At 44.0% G+C, this 14,596-nt stretch overlaps 1 long non-coding RNA gene across 2 annotated transcripts in view; it reads right to left on the reverse strand.

Moving 5' to 3' along the window:
* The window catches only part of LOC137230369 (uncharacterized), a 132,787-nt gene that overhangs the window by 113,189 nt on the left and 5,002 nt on the right, over positions 1-14,596 (reverse strand). The window lies entirely within an intron of this gene.

The following is a 14,596-nucleotide window of genomic DNA, read 5'->3' on the forward strand; positions in this document are numbered from 1 at the left end:
GTATTCATTTCTAAATACCATTGTCCATTTAAAGAAAGTAAGACTGCTTGGGGAAAAAAAGTGGCTGATTCCAGGACTAGAGCAGGAAAAGAACAAAGTGACCTGGGAAAAGTCTTATTATTCTAGAAAGTAAAGAAATGTTCAGAGAATGATGGAGATATGTAAAACGAACAGAGAGACTAGTGTAAAGGAACTCTCACTGTTAATACCCGGGACAATTTGATCATCAAAATAAATAACTGATAGTACCAGATTATAACTTGTTGAATAATAGAAATCAATGAGTCCACAATGACACAGATATATGAGTGAAATAAGTGGGGAGAAGAAAAAGTGTTTCCTTATAGTCGAATGCCAAATGAAAATTGATGGAATCAGAAAATCAACATTGGCAACCACTGAAGTAATAATTAAGGCAAGAAATAGCAATGGATGCTAAAATTAGTGTGCTAAAATGGGATGAGGAATGAGATTTACTACAGCTTCAAAGTATTTCCCAGCAAAATTCTTACTGTTTACAAAAGGGAGAAAAGTAACTATAGTGGAGAAATATGGTAGATACCATCTTGATCAAGTGATCAAATTAATACCACCAGTAATGGGACAAATCCACATCATGTAGGGTTGCAATCAGAAAAATACAGCATCACTTCTGCAGTGTTCTGGCCAAAATGTATAGCCTAGGTCTAATCATATATGAATACTAAACAAAACCATTTTGAGGGACCTTTTACAAAATGACTGGCCTTCAAAAAATGTAAGTCATGAAAGTTAAGGAAAGACAGGGGAGCTGTTGCAGATTGGAGGAGACCACAGAGACCTGATATGTGAATGCAACACATGATCCTGGACAAGTCGCTATAAAGGACAATTCTTTTTTTGTTTGTTTGTTTGTTCTGTTTTGTTTTGGGGGAGTTAGTAGCTACAGGTGGATGTTTATTTATTTACTTTTTTTCTTTGGCTGCGTTGGGTCTTCGTTGCTGCACACGGGCTTTCTCTAGTTGCGGCGAGCGGGGTCTACTCTTTGTTGAGGTGCACGGGCTTCTCATTGCAGTGGCTTCTCTTGTTGCAGAGTATGGGCTATAGGCACGCGGGCTTCAGTAGTTGTGGCTCTCAGACTCTAGAGCGCAGGCTCAGTAGTTGTGCCACACGGGCTTAGTTGCTCCGTGGCATGTGGGATCTTCTCGGACCAGGGATTGAACCAGTGTCCCCTGCATTGGCAGGTGGATTCTTAACCACTGCACCACCAGGGAAGACCCAGGACATTCTTGATGAAACTTGAATAGGACTTTTGCGAGAGAGCATGCAAAATTTCTTTGTACTAGTCTTCCAACTTTTCTGTAAGTTTGAAATTGTTTCAGAATAAAACCTTTAAAAAAAAACCTATATTTTATTTTTTTTTTAAAGAAAGGAAGGCTGAGTCCCCTTGGGGGAAGTGCCCTGAAACACCGCAGTAAGTGTGTATAGTAGTGATACCTCCAGTCCTTCCTCAAAGTATTTGGATAACTGTAGTGCCAATGGTGGGGTAAAAAGAAATACCTAGATCTTTTGACGGCTGTAATTTACAGAGTCTGAGCTGACACAGAAACCCAGGGACCCAAAGGACCATCATTGTCTCCTTTTAGAGAAGTGGCAGATTAAGGTCAAGTAATAAACAGAGTCCTGGACCAAGTCCATCTCACAGTGAATCCACTGAGTCCACAGACCAACTGGTAGCCATCTCCCCAGCTCTTAAATATATATTTGAAATGGTCTTACCTAGCAGTTAGCGAAAGCCCGTATTCATCCTTGACCTATGGAGTAAAAGCTACTGTAGTATGAAAGATCAAATGGAAGTCCCTGAAACTATACCCTCTTCTAGACAAAATAATAAATAAAAAACAACATTGCACTCCTGGGGGAACAGCAGAAATTGGTACTACCCTCAAAGATGTAAATGATACAGAGGTCATTGTCTCCACCATGTGTCCATTTGATTCACTAGTCTGGCCCTTCTAAGAAGCAAATGAATATGTCAGATGGCAGTGGACTATCACATCTACCAAGAATTAGGACCAAGTGCAGTTGCTTTGCTACATTTAGCATCTTTACTAGAACACAGTAACATGGCCTCTGGTACAGTGTTGCTTTTGATCTGGCATTATTATTATTTTTTTTTTTGCGGTATGTGGGCCTCTCACTGTTGTGGCCTCTCCCGTTGCGGAGCACAGGCTCCAGACGCGCAGGCTCAGCGGCCATGGCTCACGGGCCCAGCCGCTCCGCGGCATGTGGGATCCTCCCGGACCTGGGCACAAACCCGCGTCCCCTGCATCGGCAGGCGGACTCTCAACCATTGCGCCACCAGGGAAGCCCTGGCATTATTTTTAATACCTATCAGGAAGGAGGATTGGAAGGAGTTTGCTTCAGGTGGGATGGACAAGTATATACAACAATTACACCCTCTGTCACAAAATATCCTGAAGAGACTTGGGCCATGTGGACATTCCAGAAAATACTGTACTGGTCCACTATATTGATGACAGCATATTAATTTGACCTGGTAACCATGAAGTGGCAACTACTCTGGATATCCAGGAGATAAATATCACAGAAATTCGGGGGCCTGCTTGCCCCATCAGTGAAGTTTTCAGGGGTTCAGTGGTTTGCCAGGACATCCCTTTCAAAGTAAAATACATGGTATTGTACCTTATGCCTACTGCTACCAAGAAAGAGCCTTGGTAAGCCTTTTGGGGTTTGGAAGCAGCATATACCACACTGGGGGATACTGCTCTGACCTATTTATTGAGGACGTGGAAGGATGTCAGTTTTGAGAGGAACTCGAAGCAAAAAAGGATTCTGCAGCAAGTTCAGCCTGCATCACGAGCAACCCTGTCACACAGGCCATATGACCCACAGATCCCATGGTACTGGAGGTATCTGTGGTAGGAAAAGAGGAGCCCTCACACATCGCTGGCAGGAATGTAAATGGTGCAGTCCCTGTGGAAAAGTTTGGCATTTCCTCAAAATGCTAAACATAGAGCTACCATCTGACCCAGCAACCCAAGAGAAATGAAAAAATATGTCCACTCAAAAACTTGTGCACAAATGTTCATAGCAGCATTATTCATAATATCCAAAAAGTGGAAACAACCTAAATGTACATCAACTGATGAATGGATAAACAAAATGTATATTCATACAATGGCCAATGTTTGGCAATAAAACATTAGGAAGTACTGATACATGCTATAGCATAGATGAACCTTGAAAACATGTTCAGTGAAAGAAGCCAGACACAAAAGACAACATATTATATATGATTCCATTTATGTGAAATGCCCAGAATAGACAAATCCATAGAGAAAGAAAGTAGATTAGTGGTTGCTTGGGGCTGGGGCAGGGAGAAGGGGAGAGAAGCAAGAATGGGGGATAACTGCTACAGGGTACAGGGTTTCTTTTTGGGGTAATTAAATGTACTAAGATTTGCACAACTCTGTGAATATACTAAAAACTGATGAATTGTACACTTTGGGTTTTTTTTTTACTTTATTTTTTAAAATTTTTATTGGAGTAGAGTTTCTTTACAATGTTGTGTTAGTTTCTACTGTACTGCATAGTGAATCAGCTATACGTATACATATATCCCCTCTATTTTGGATTTCCTTCCCATTTAGGTCACCACAGAGCATTGAGTAGAGCTCCCTGTGCTATACAGTAGGTTCTCATTAGTTATCTATTTTAGACATAGTATCAATAGTATATATATGTCAGTCCCAGTCTTCCAATTCATCCCACCCACTCCTTTCCCCTTGGTATCCATACATTTGTTCTCTATGTCTGTGTCTCTATTTCTCCTTTGTAAATAAGATCATCTATACCAATTTTTTCAGTTCCACATATATGCATTAATATACAATATTTGTTTTTCTCTTTCTGACTTACTACACTCTGTGTGACAGTCTCTAGGTCCATCCACGTCTCTACAAATGACCCAATTTCGTTCCTTTTATGGCTGAGTAATATTCCATTGTATATATGAACCACATCTTCTTTATGCATTCCTCTGTTGATGGACATTTAGGTTTTTTCCATGTCCTGGCTATCGTAAATAGTGCTGCAATGAACACTGGGGTGCATGCCTCTTTCTGATGAATTGTACACTTTGGATCACACATTAATGCCCACCAGAGGGCTTCTACTGCAGGAAAGGCATGAAAAAACCAAGCGGACAGGATCCAGTAGATGTTAGCCAGCCTCTGTCCTTGGCCACCCTAGCGTTGGTGAAATGGGATCATGAGTGGAACAGCCATGGTGACAGAGATGGAGGTTATGCACAGGCCCTACAGCACCATCTCTCTCTCCCCAAGGTTGATCTGGCTACTGCTGCTGCTGATACCCAACCTGTCAGCAACAGAGACCAACACTCAGGCCCCTAGTACGGTATCATCCTTCAAGGAGGCCAACCAGCCACCTACGGCCATGTGGGCCGTGTGGGCCATCACTGGAAGCATCCATCCTGGAGGTGGCAGCAATTCATCTTGATTGGATTGGCACATATTCTGGGTATATCATTTGCCCTTCCTGCCTGGAGTGTCTCCACTAACACCATTACTTGAAGGCTCACAGAGTCAGGGCCTGCACCAAGGTGAAGCAGTACAGAAGAGTACAAAAGAGTGAGCTTTGTACACTTAAGGTACTCATCTTAAGGTGTGCACCCTAGGCACCTCACTTTCCTCACTCTAGTCCCATTCCTGCGGAGTTATCTGATTTACCGTCATGAAGCCATAGACAATTTTGCCTTGGACCAAGGGACCCTATCAATGGCCAAAGAAGAAAGCAGTGGGCACATGGAATCCAGTGGTCTTATCACATACCACATCATCCAAAAGAGGCTAATCTGATACTGGTTAAATGACCTCTTCAAGATGCATGCAAGGTGCCAGGTATCCTTAAACCAATGGCCAGTATAAGTGGAATGTCCTCCAGGGGTAGAATATTCCATCTAGGAACCAAGAGATGGAAATAGGAGAGGCCCCTGCTCACCTTTATTCCCTGTGACCCCCTTAGGGAATTTGTGCTTCCCATGCCTGCAACTCTGGACTCTGGGCGTCTAGAGGTCCTGGTCCCCAGAGGGAGCTTGCTTACACCAGGGAACAAAATAAGAGTCTCATTGAACTTAAAAGTATGGCTGCCTCCTGGACACTTTGTGTTCCTTGTGCCAGTATACCACCAGTCCAAGCAAGGCCTCACCTTACTTCCAGCAGTGATGGACCCTTACCACCATAAGAAGGTAGGGATGCTGCCACAAGAGTGGGGGCAGGGAAGAACATGTTTGCCACTGGGTGTCTCTTCTTACTCTCATGCCAAGTTTAACTGTAAATGGGCAAAAGACAGCAACCATGGCCTGATAAGGACATGATAATAAGGGGTTCAGACCCCCTGAGGGTTTAGGTTACTCCACCAGTCAAGCCACCTAGACCAGCAGAAATGCTAAATGGAGGTGAAGAGAATCTCTAACGTGTGGGAGAGAAAGGAGAAGATAAGTGTCAATGGCAGCCTGAGGGCCAGATACTGGAACTGAGGGCTGTGACTCATCTCATTCCTCTCCTGTAACTTTCACTGTAAGTTATGGCTATCCAGAATCCTGGAGAAGCTGAGACAAGATGAAGTGAATTCCATCTGAGATGCAGGTGGACCTAAGTGGTGGCAGAGGTAGACTATAGCAGATGTTATTGGTATCCCTGAGATCTTCTTTTCCAGTTCGGTACCCTTATGCCCCAGCTACCAACTGAATTCCTACTAAGAGCTTACCAACCTCCGCCCAAAAATTGTCTTTGGGTGATTGCAGGCACCTCACAGTTTACATTTCCCCCAACCCAGGCTGCCCCTAGCCAATGACTGCCCAGTGCGGGGGCTGTGCAGAAGCCCAGCTTCCTTGACCCCAAATGGGGCAAGCTCTGTGGCACAACCTGCACTTCCAAGCAATCTGCAAAATCATGCTGAGGCTAGACTTGGCTGAGATCATATTCTTGCGCAGCTTCTTCCCCTCCCCTTCCTGGCTTTCCCCGTTCCCTTACAGGCTTCTCCTGAGAGCACACCTTAATAAATCACATGCACATGAACCCCCATCTTGGATTCTGCTTTGAAAGAACCTGACCTGAATTTACAAAAGTGATTTCAGTTTTCATGTGAATACAAAATTTAAATGAAGCTTAATTTTAAGTAACGACAAATTCAATTTGAAAGTCATCCTCTAGACCAGCTATTCCCAGACTTGTGACTGAAATCACACGGCAGATTTCTTAAAATGCCATTTCTAGGTCCTATCCTGGACCTCCTTAACCAAAACTCCAGAAGTGTGACTTAGGAGTCTCAATTTTTTTAAAGTTCTCCTGGTATTTCAGCTCATCAAAGTTTTGGAACCCATTGGTTTAGACCAGCGGTCCCCCACCTTTTTGGTACCAGGGACCAGTTTTGTGGAAGACAATTTTTCCACGGGGGGGTGGGATGGAGGGTTAGTTCAGGCAGTAATGCGACCAGTGGTTCAGGCGGTAATACGACCGATGCGGGGGATGCGAAGTGGTAGATGAAGCTTCACTCACTCACTGGCCGCTCACCTCCTGCTGTGCGACCTGGTTCCTAACAGGCCGCGGACCACTACCCGTCTGCGGCCCGGGGGTTGGGGACCCCTGGTTTAGACAACTTAACTTGTATTGGATGGTTGCTATATACCTCTCTATATATGAACTTGTGAAATGTGCAAGATAAAACTTTGAGGTCCCTCCCAACACCACATGTCTGTGATTCAGCTAACCATGCATTACAAACCAATATCCCTTAACTGAAAAAAAAAAAAAGTGATCTTGATTTTAAATCAATCTTAGTTGATTAGTCTTTAAAATATAATTTAATATAAAATTGGACATAAACATTTCTGATTATGGTACAGGTTTGATTATATTTCATGAAATGGTAATACTTCTTTTTAATATATAAGTTATATATAGTATGTAAGTTATACATGTTATTGTATTAGTCGGAATAGACTAGGTAATGCTGGGGCAACAAACACCACCAAAATCTCAGTGGCATAACCCAGAAAAGTTTATTTCCTTTTAATACAAAGTCCACAGCATGTCTGAGCACCTCTTCAGGGCAGCTGTCCTCCTGGTCCACCGCTCAGTGGTGCAGGAAGCTTCCATCTTAAGACGCCTCAATCTCAGTACAAGACTTGGAATTCTCTGGTGCTAGAAAGACTCACACTGGAAATTAAATGCGGTGGCCCTGAGGCAATCCTGGCCATTTCCTCTGATCACATGGGCCACCACTTATTGGCCAGAATTAGTCATATGATCCTACAATAAGTGCAAGAGCAAAGGAAGGGTAATCCTGCTTGTTGCATGCCCAGAGGAGAGAACTGCATACAGGGAAGACTAGCAATCTCTACAACAGTTATTTTTTAAATGTGGAAGATTCATAAAAGTGGAAAAAAAAAATGTGTGTGTGTGTGTGTGTGTGTGTTCTATCACTGCTATTGGGTTTTGGTTTATCTCCTTTGAGTCACTGAAAATACAAGTTCTTTTGAATAATGGGTTTTTTTTACAATTATGCATCCTCACTGTAGAATATTTTTAAATACATCAATGCGTACCAAAGAAAAGTTAAAACCCTTGCAATCTCATCTCCAAAAGATAGTCACATATGACTTCTAATCAAAATTAGAATCACATTATTCACACTAATTTATAATATGTTTTTTCTCCTATCAATACATACAAATTCAATTTTTAATTCCCATTTGCTAATGATCATTGATTGTGATTTCAGGAAAGGCATTTCTCTCTGTGTCTCAGTTACTCTGCCTCTAAAATGAGGGTGTTATCGCTAATTCACCTATTGCTAATTCATACTAAGATTGATTTAAAATCAAGATCACTTTTTTTTTTGTCAGTTAAGGGATACTGGTTTGTAATGAATGGTTAGCTGAATCACAGACATGTGGTATTGGGAGGGACCTCAGAGTTCTGAGAAATGCAAATCAAAACTACAATGAAGTACCACTCACACTGGTCAGAATTGCCATCATTAAAAAGTCTACAAATAACAAATGCTGGAGAGGGTGTGGAGAAAAGGGATCCCTCCTACACTGTTGGTAGGAATGTAAGTTGGTGCAGCCACTGTGGAAAACAATACGGAGGTTCCTCAGAAAACTAAGAATAGAATTACCATATAATCCAGCAGTCCCACTCCTGGGCATATATCCAGACAAAACTATAATTCAAAAAGATAAATGCACCCCTATGTTCATAGCAGCACTATTCACAATATCCAAGATATGGAAACAACCTAAATGCCCATCGACAGATGAATGGATAAAAAGATGTGGTGTGTGTGTATATATATATATATGATGGAATACTACTCAGCCATTAAAAAGAATGAAATAATGCCATTTGCAGTGACATGGATGCAACTAGAGATTATCATATTAAGTGAAGTAAGTCAGGAAGAGAAAGACAAATACCATATGATATCACTTGTATGTGGAATCAAAAACATGACACAAATGAACCTATCTACGAAACAGAAACAGAATCACGGACATAGAGAACAGACTGGTGGTTGCCAAGGGGGAGGGGGCTGGGGGAGGGATGGAGTGGGAGGTTGGGGTTAGCAGATGTAAGCCTTTATATATAGAATGGATAAACAACAAGGTCTTACTATATAGCACAGAGAACTATATTCAATATCCTATGATAAACCATAATGGAAAGGAATATTTTAAAAACATAAATTAACACAACACTGTAAATCAACTATACTTCAATTTAAAAAATAAATAAATAAATAAATAAAATAAAATGAGGATGTTTGAAGAGATCATCTCGAAGATGTCTTCCAGCTCTGGTGACTTGAGAATATATGCAACTCCTGATGCCTATACATGTTCCTCTTTCTCCTCTCCTCCCATCCACAGGCTACAGCCAGGACTAATTGTACCTTGGAGAACAAAAGCCTTGAACCAGCCTCTCCACTTTCAGAATTCAGAACAGCACCTAGTGGTTGGGCTCCTGTCTGTCAGGGTGATGTCCAGAGGTCTCAGCTGCTCTCACTCTGATATACAAAATCTCCTTAGGGCCCTGAGCCCCTGGCCAAAATCTGTTACCAATGTTTGCCAAGCAAGACTACCATTACTTGGAACTGCTGAATCTGAGAATCTCTGATTAGAAAATAACATTGGAGGTTATTTCCCCCAATAAAATGTAAGCTCATAAAACAAGGACTTAGTTTTGTTCACAACTTGTACATCCTGTCTTTTAGGAAGTTTCTGAGATATAGTAGGTACTCAATAAATATTCGCTCATTTGAATCAGTGAATCTAAACTTATACCTAACCTTTTCTAACATTCCCAAGAAGGATGCCTGCAACATCTGCTTCTACATCTCCAACAACAGAAAGCTGATTATCTCCTGGAATAATTGATTCCATTGTTTCACTGAGAGACAGGTGTAACTAAAGGATGGCCGTGTCAAACTCAATATATCCTCTACCCCAATTACAGAAGGGTGGACACGCCAAATGGGCAAGAGTTGGTTCTGCGAGTGTAAATAAAGCTTCACATATATAACCTTCCCATTTGTAAACTATATATTACTTTACAGGACATATGTGTCCATTTTTTTAATCCTGCCTTGAAGGTTAGGCAGAGGCAGGATTTAAGTTCAGTATTTGTTGAATGGCTGAGCCTTTCTGCAATTTTTACATAGGTCACCAGGGGGCGCACCTGTTGCTTAAATCGTCACTTAATCATCCCTGCAGCTGGAGACCGGCAGAGTCTGAAGGGCGACACTGGACTTGAAAAATAATTAACCAGAGACATTTAGATCCTGTCACTGGCCCTTCATATAATAAAGGAACGATGCTAAAATGCTGATAGCCGGGGCGCGTCACACCTACTGAGAAGGGTGGATAGAAATCCTCTCTTTACCATTGATTAAATAGCCAGAGGAGAGAAAGCCAAAGACCTACAGCTGAATATTATGGCTTCAAGGTGAAGGGGTCCCAGAGCCTTGCTGACCTGGAAGGAGAGTCGTAGAGACATTACCTGCTGGTGCTACCTTGTTCTCTAAATCCCTGGCAGTCTCCTTCTAAAATATTAGGGCTAGAAGGAACTACAAGAGCATCCAACCATTTCCTCCAACCTGTTTTACAGAGGGGGAACTGGGGCCCAGAGAAAAAAATTATTTGTCCAAGGTCAAATGACAATCGAGTGGTGGAACCAGAATTAAAACCCCGGAGGTCATTTCACTGAGTATTTACTAGTTTGGCTGGTGGGGGGGCGGTCTTTAGGAATTACCCTTTGGATTCAGGACAACCTAAACTCTATTGGTGATTAAGATTGGTCTTTTTAGAAGAGGTTATTGATGATGATATCTTTGCTCAAAAGAGAAAAAGAGAGAGAGAGAGAATGAAGGAGGGAGGGAGGGAAGGAAGAGAAGGGAAAGAGGGAAGGGAGACAAGAGTTTTCTGATGGCCTTGTCTCCAGGCAGCCTCTGTGGCTGCTCGCCCTTCCTAGCAACCGCAGCTATGCTGCATTGTTTGAAGTATTTTTTTTTTTCCAAAATCAAAAGATGAAGGATAAACTCCCAAAACAAAAGGCGTTTTTCTTCCAAGGGCTTAGATAAACCATAATTCAAGGACAAAAGAGTCAAGGGTGAGCAATCCCTCAAAAACCATCTGCAGAACAATGAAGCATTGTCAATAGCACAACTCATTTCTGAAGTGCAAACTTGGAGAACCTTTGCAAGCCAGAACTAGAAAGGATCTTGGAATCATCATATTCAAATACCTCACTTTACAAATGAGGAATGTGTGGTTCACAGAGGGGAAGCAATAGGGTCATAATTCAACTGCTTACAGAGACCAGGGAAAGCAAGCTGGGGTCAGATAAGAGGTCTCTTAGATGGGTTCCAGGAAATATATGACTTTCCCCTTTAAGAAAAACAACAGAGCAAGCATGCTGACACATGGCAAATAACACAGGCCCTCAGTAAAGGCGGTAAGAGCGGAGACCATGGCAAACAGGACACGGTCTGCCTCAAGGGAGCAACTGCTACCCAGATTCATTGGTCGCTGTCACGTAGGCGTGTGAGCCTGAACTTACCAGATCTTCTGTTATTTTTATATGGATTTGTACTTGCAATGTCCTGATTTTTTTTTAACGATGGCGACTAATTTGAATTAGTTGTAGGCCAAACAGAGCCCTTCTGGAGTCTAGACTGAGCTGCAAGTTTCCTGTGTGCACCCTCGGGACCAGGGTACTGGGGGTGGTAGGGAGAAGGCCTTCATCTCAGACATCTACTCGCTTTGTGACCTTCCAGAAACCACTTTCCTCTAGCGTCTCTTTTCTCATCTGAAATGTGAGGGGATCTCTCAAGTTAGATCTGACAGTCTGTGGTTTCTGAGTGTTCTTGACAGATCGAGATTCTAAATTAGCAAGGCACTGTGGGTAGAGCATAGGAACTGGAGGCCAAAGGCCCACAAACTCCTATCTCTCCGTGTCCTTGTCCCCTGGAACTTCCAACACCACTTGTCCAAAACTGAGCGTATCATCTCCCTACCCAAGTGGCCCCTCAGCTGTCCTTTACCCACAGTATATGGCATCACTCCTCACCTAGCTGCCCAGGTCAAAAACCTTGCTCTCTTCTTAAACCCCTCCCTCCCCCTGCACCCTCATCCAATCAGCAAGTCCTGTCAATTCCACTTCTCTCTCGACTCTGTTCACTTCCTTCCACCTCAAGGGCCACCATGCTAATCCAGGCAACCATGATTTTTTCACCTGAATCACTGCATCAGCCCCCTAACTATCTCCCTACCTTTATTCTTACCCCGCTCCAGTCCATTCTTCATACTGCAGTCAGAGTTGTCTTCATAAAACACAAACTCCCGGTTTAAAATCCTTCCGCGGTTGCCCTCAAGATGAAGTCCAAACTCTTTAACATGAGGCCCCTGCTTTGGTTGGGTTTGGTTTGGTTCCTGACCCACACACACGCTGAAGCCTTTTCTCTTGCCCCTGCCCCTGGAGTTGGCAAACTGCTGCAGAGAAGAAACTACAGCTGCTAACTAGTGAGCTCCCAGAACCCAGCACAGTCCTGACGCCTGACAGCCAATTGCTATTGGACGAATGAGTGTGGGAATGAATGAATGAGTGAATATATGAACCCAAAGACTCCACCACTTAGTAGCTGTGTGACTCTAGAACATGTGCACACACTTTCTCCATCTGTAAAAGTGCCTGTCCTTATAGGTTGTCATGAGGAGGAAATTAGACAACAGGTATAAGTGGGCTTTGGAACCTATAAAAGCAGGATCTAGGTGTTAGTCGCTACATACCTGCTCTGCTCCAGTTTCCTTGCTCAGTATCTATCTCAGTATCCTCCCCATAGCCTTAAAGTATGAGTTAAATGAGTTAATAGATGTAGCATGCTTTGAATAGTACCTGGCACATTGTAAGTAGTAGACAAATAAGTATTACTATGATCATGGCAATGATGACAATGATGACAGATCTTTACAGCCCTCTGAGGTGCCAGATGTAGAGAACATTTTGGGCTGCTCTTGTGGTAACAGCCTTCTGATTTCCTTTTGGATGAAATCTTGGGCGAGGTATGATGGGACTGTCAATCAAGGTGTGCCCTCCCCTAGCCAGTGGGGTGAGCCCACAACCAGAACTCAGCCAATCGGACTCTCACTCTCCCAGGACCTCGAGTGGCAGGAAAGGTGCTCATGTATCCTTGTGGTGACACCTAGGTGTGACTGTGGAGATGTTCCCAACCCTGAAAACTTCTGGAGCTTCCTGAACCCCACCTTTCTAAGCATGGTCCTTCAGTCTTCCCTTCCACCAATGAGCTTCCCCATGGCCTTCCAATCAATTCCCCTTTGTTTGGTTAGCCAACGGTCACTTCTGTGACTTGTTTCCAGAGACCCCTGGCCACGCACTGCTCTGGGGTCAGGACACTAGTTGGCCATTAACTGAGTTCCCTCAGGCAAGGCATTTCTCCTCCCTGGACCTCAGTACACCCCTCCTAACATGCGGGCCTTGACCAGGCTGGTTGCTCCCAACCCTGGCCAATTAGCAGAATCATTTGGGGGAACTTCCTTAAGACTGAGCCTCACCTCCATCCTACTGAACCAGATTTTCCAGGGGGAGGCCTGAGAATCCATATTTTTTAAGCAGTTCCCCAAATGATTCAGAGACACAGCCAGCTTGGGAAGCATGGGGCCACACAGCCTCTGAGGGCCCTCTGAGAGCAGAAGGGCTGCGATTCCTGGTGCTTCTGTGATGTCTCAGACACTCACACTTCAGATCCAGGTCTCATCAATCTCCCCACTGAGAAACCTCCCTGTAGCTTCCTGGCACATCAGAATAAAACCCAAACTCCTCCCACAGCCTTCAAGACCCCCTGCGGCCTGGCTCCTGCCCTCCTCTCCCACCTCATCTCGCTCTCTGGCCTTCCTGCTGTGCCCAGAAGAGAAAGTTCTGCTTGGGAAGCTCTTCCCCTACTCTGCTCAGCTGGCTCTGAGGCAGGAGATAGATGGGCCCCAGGCTGAGCAGCTGGAGTTTGTCCCCTGTGGACAGAAACTCCAAAATAGCAGGAGCGAGAGAGGCGCTGAGCCCTGCCCAGATAAGAGACCACATATTTCTCATTCTCAAGGTCAAGGAGACCTTCCCGACTACACATGCGCAGAAAGGCTCCTTGGAGGTCAAAAGGGAGGGGGCGTCACTCCATAGTAAGTGATGTCAACCTACCCATAGGCCTCTTCACCAGAATCCATCTTGCTAAGAGATGCACGTGCACACAGGGAAGGACCCTGAGATAAACCAAATCTGGACTCAGAACCAGGCAAAGCAAGATGATTGGCCAAGAGAAACCTGGAAGAAATGCCCCATATAAGTGATTCAAACTACCACGAGGGCACGACTCTCTCTCGGAGTCCGCCCGTGTGTCTAGCCACATATACCCTTTTTCCTCCTAATAAACACTTTACTTGTTTCACTACTTTCTGTCTCTTTGTGGAAATTCACTTCTACAAAGCTGACGGGCCAGCGCCTTGTCACTGGCCACTGGCCCTGATGGTCTAGTGGCTAAGATTCAGCACACTCACTGCCGCAGCCTGACTTCAATCTCTGGCCACGGGAACCAAAATCCTGCTTCAAGCCACTGCAGGCTGAGGCCGCCTGAGATCAGCTCCTTCTTGTAACTCAAGTCCTGTTCAAATGTTATCTCCTCTGAGAGGCCTTCCCTGAACCCTCAATCCAAAGCGTCTCCTCTCCACCTACACTCCCCATCACCCACACTCTCTTTTCTTCTTCTTCATTGCACTTACCACTGTCTGAAATGATCCTTTTAGTCATTGTTTTCACCCAGTTCACTGGCAGTGTGTTCCCACTAGACTGTAAGTTCCGTGAGAGCAGAGAAGCTGACTATCCTGTTCTCTAACATGTCCTCAGCCTCTGGAACAATGGCTAACTCAGAGTAGGTGCTCCACAAAATATTCGTTGAATAAATCTGCTTTGCAGGAGCCCAGAGCAGTGACCACGGGAGAGACAAAGTT

Source organism: Pseudorca crassidens, chromosome 9 (genome assembly GCF_039906515.1).
Source record: "Pseudorca crassidens isolate mPseCra1 chromosome 9, mPseCra1.hap1, whole genome shotgun sequence".
Lineage (NCBI taxonomy): Eukaryota > Metazoa > Chordata > Mammalia > Artiodactyla > Delphinidae > Pseudorca > Pseudorca crassidens.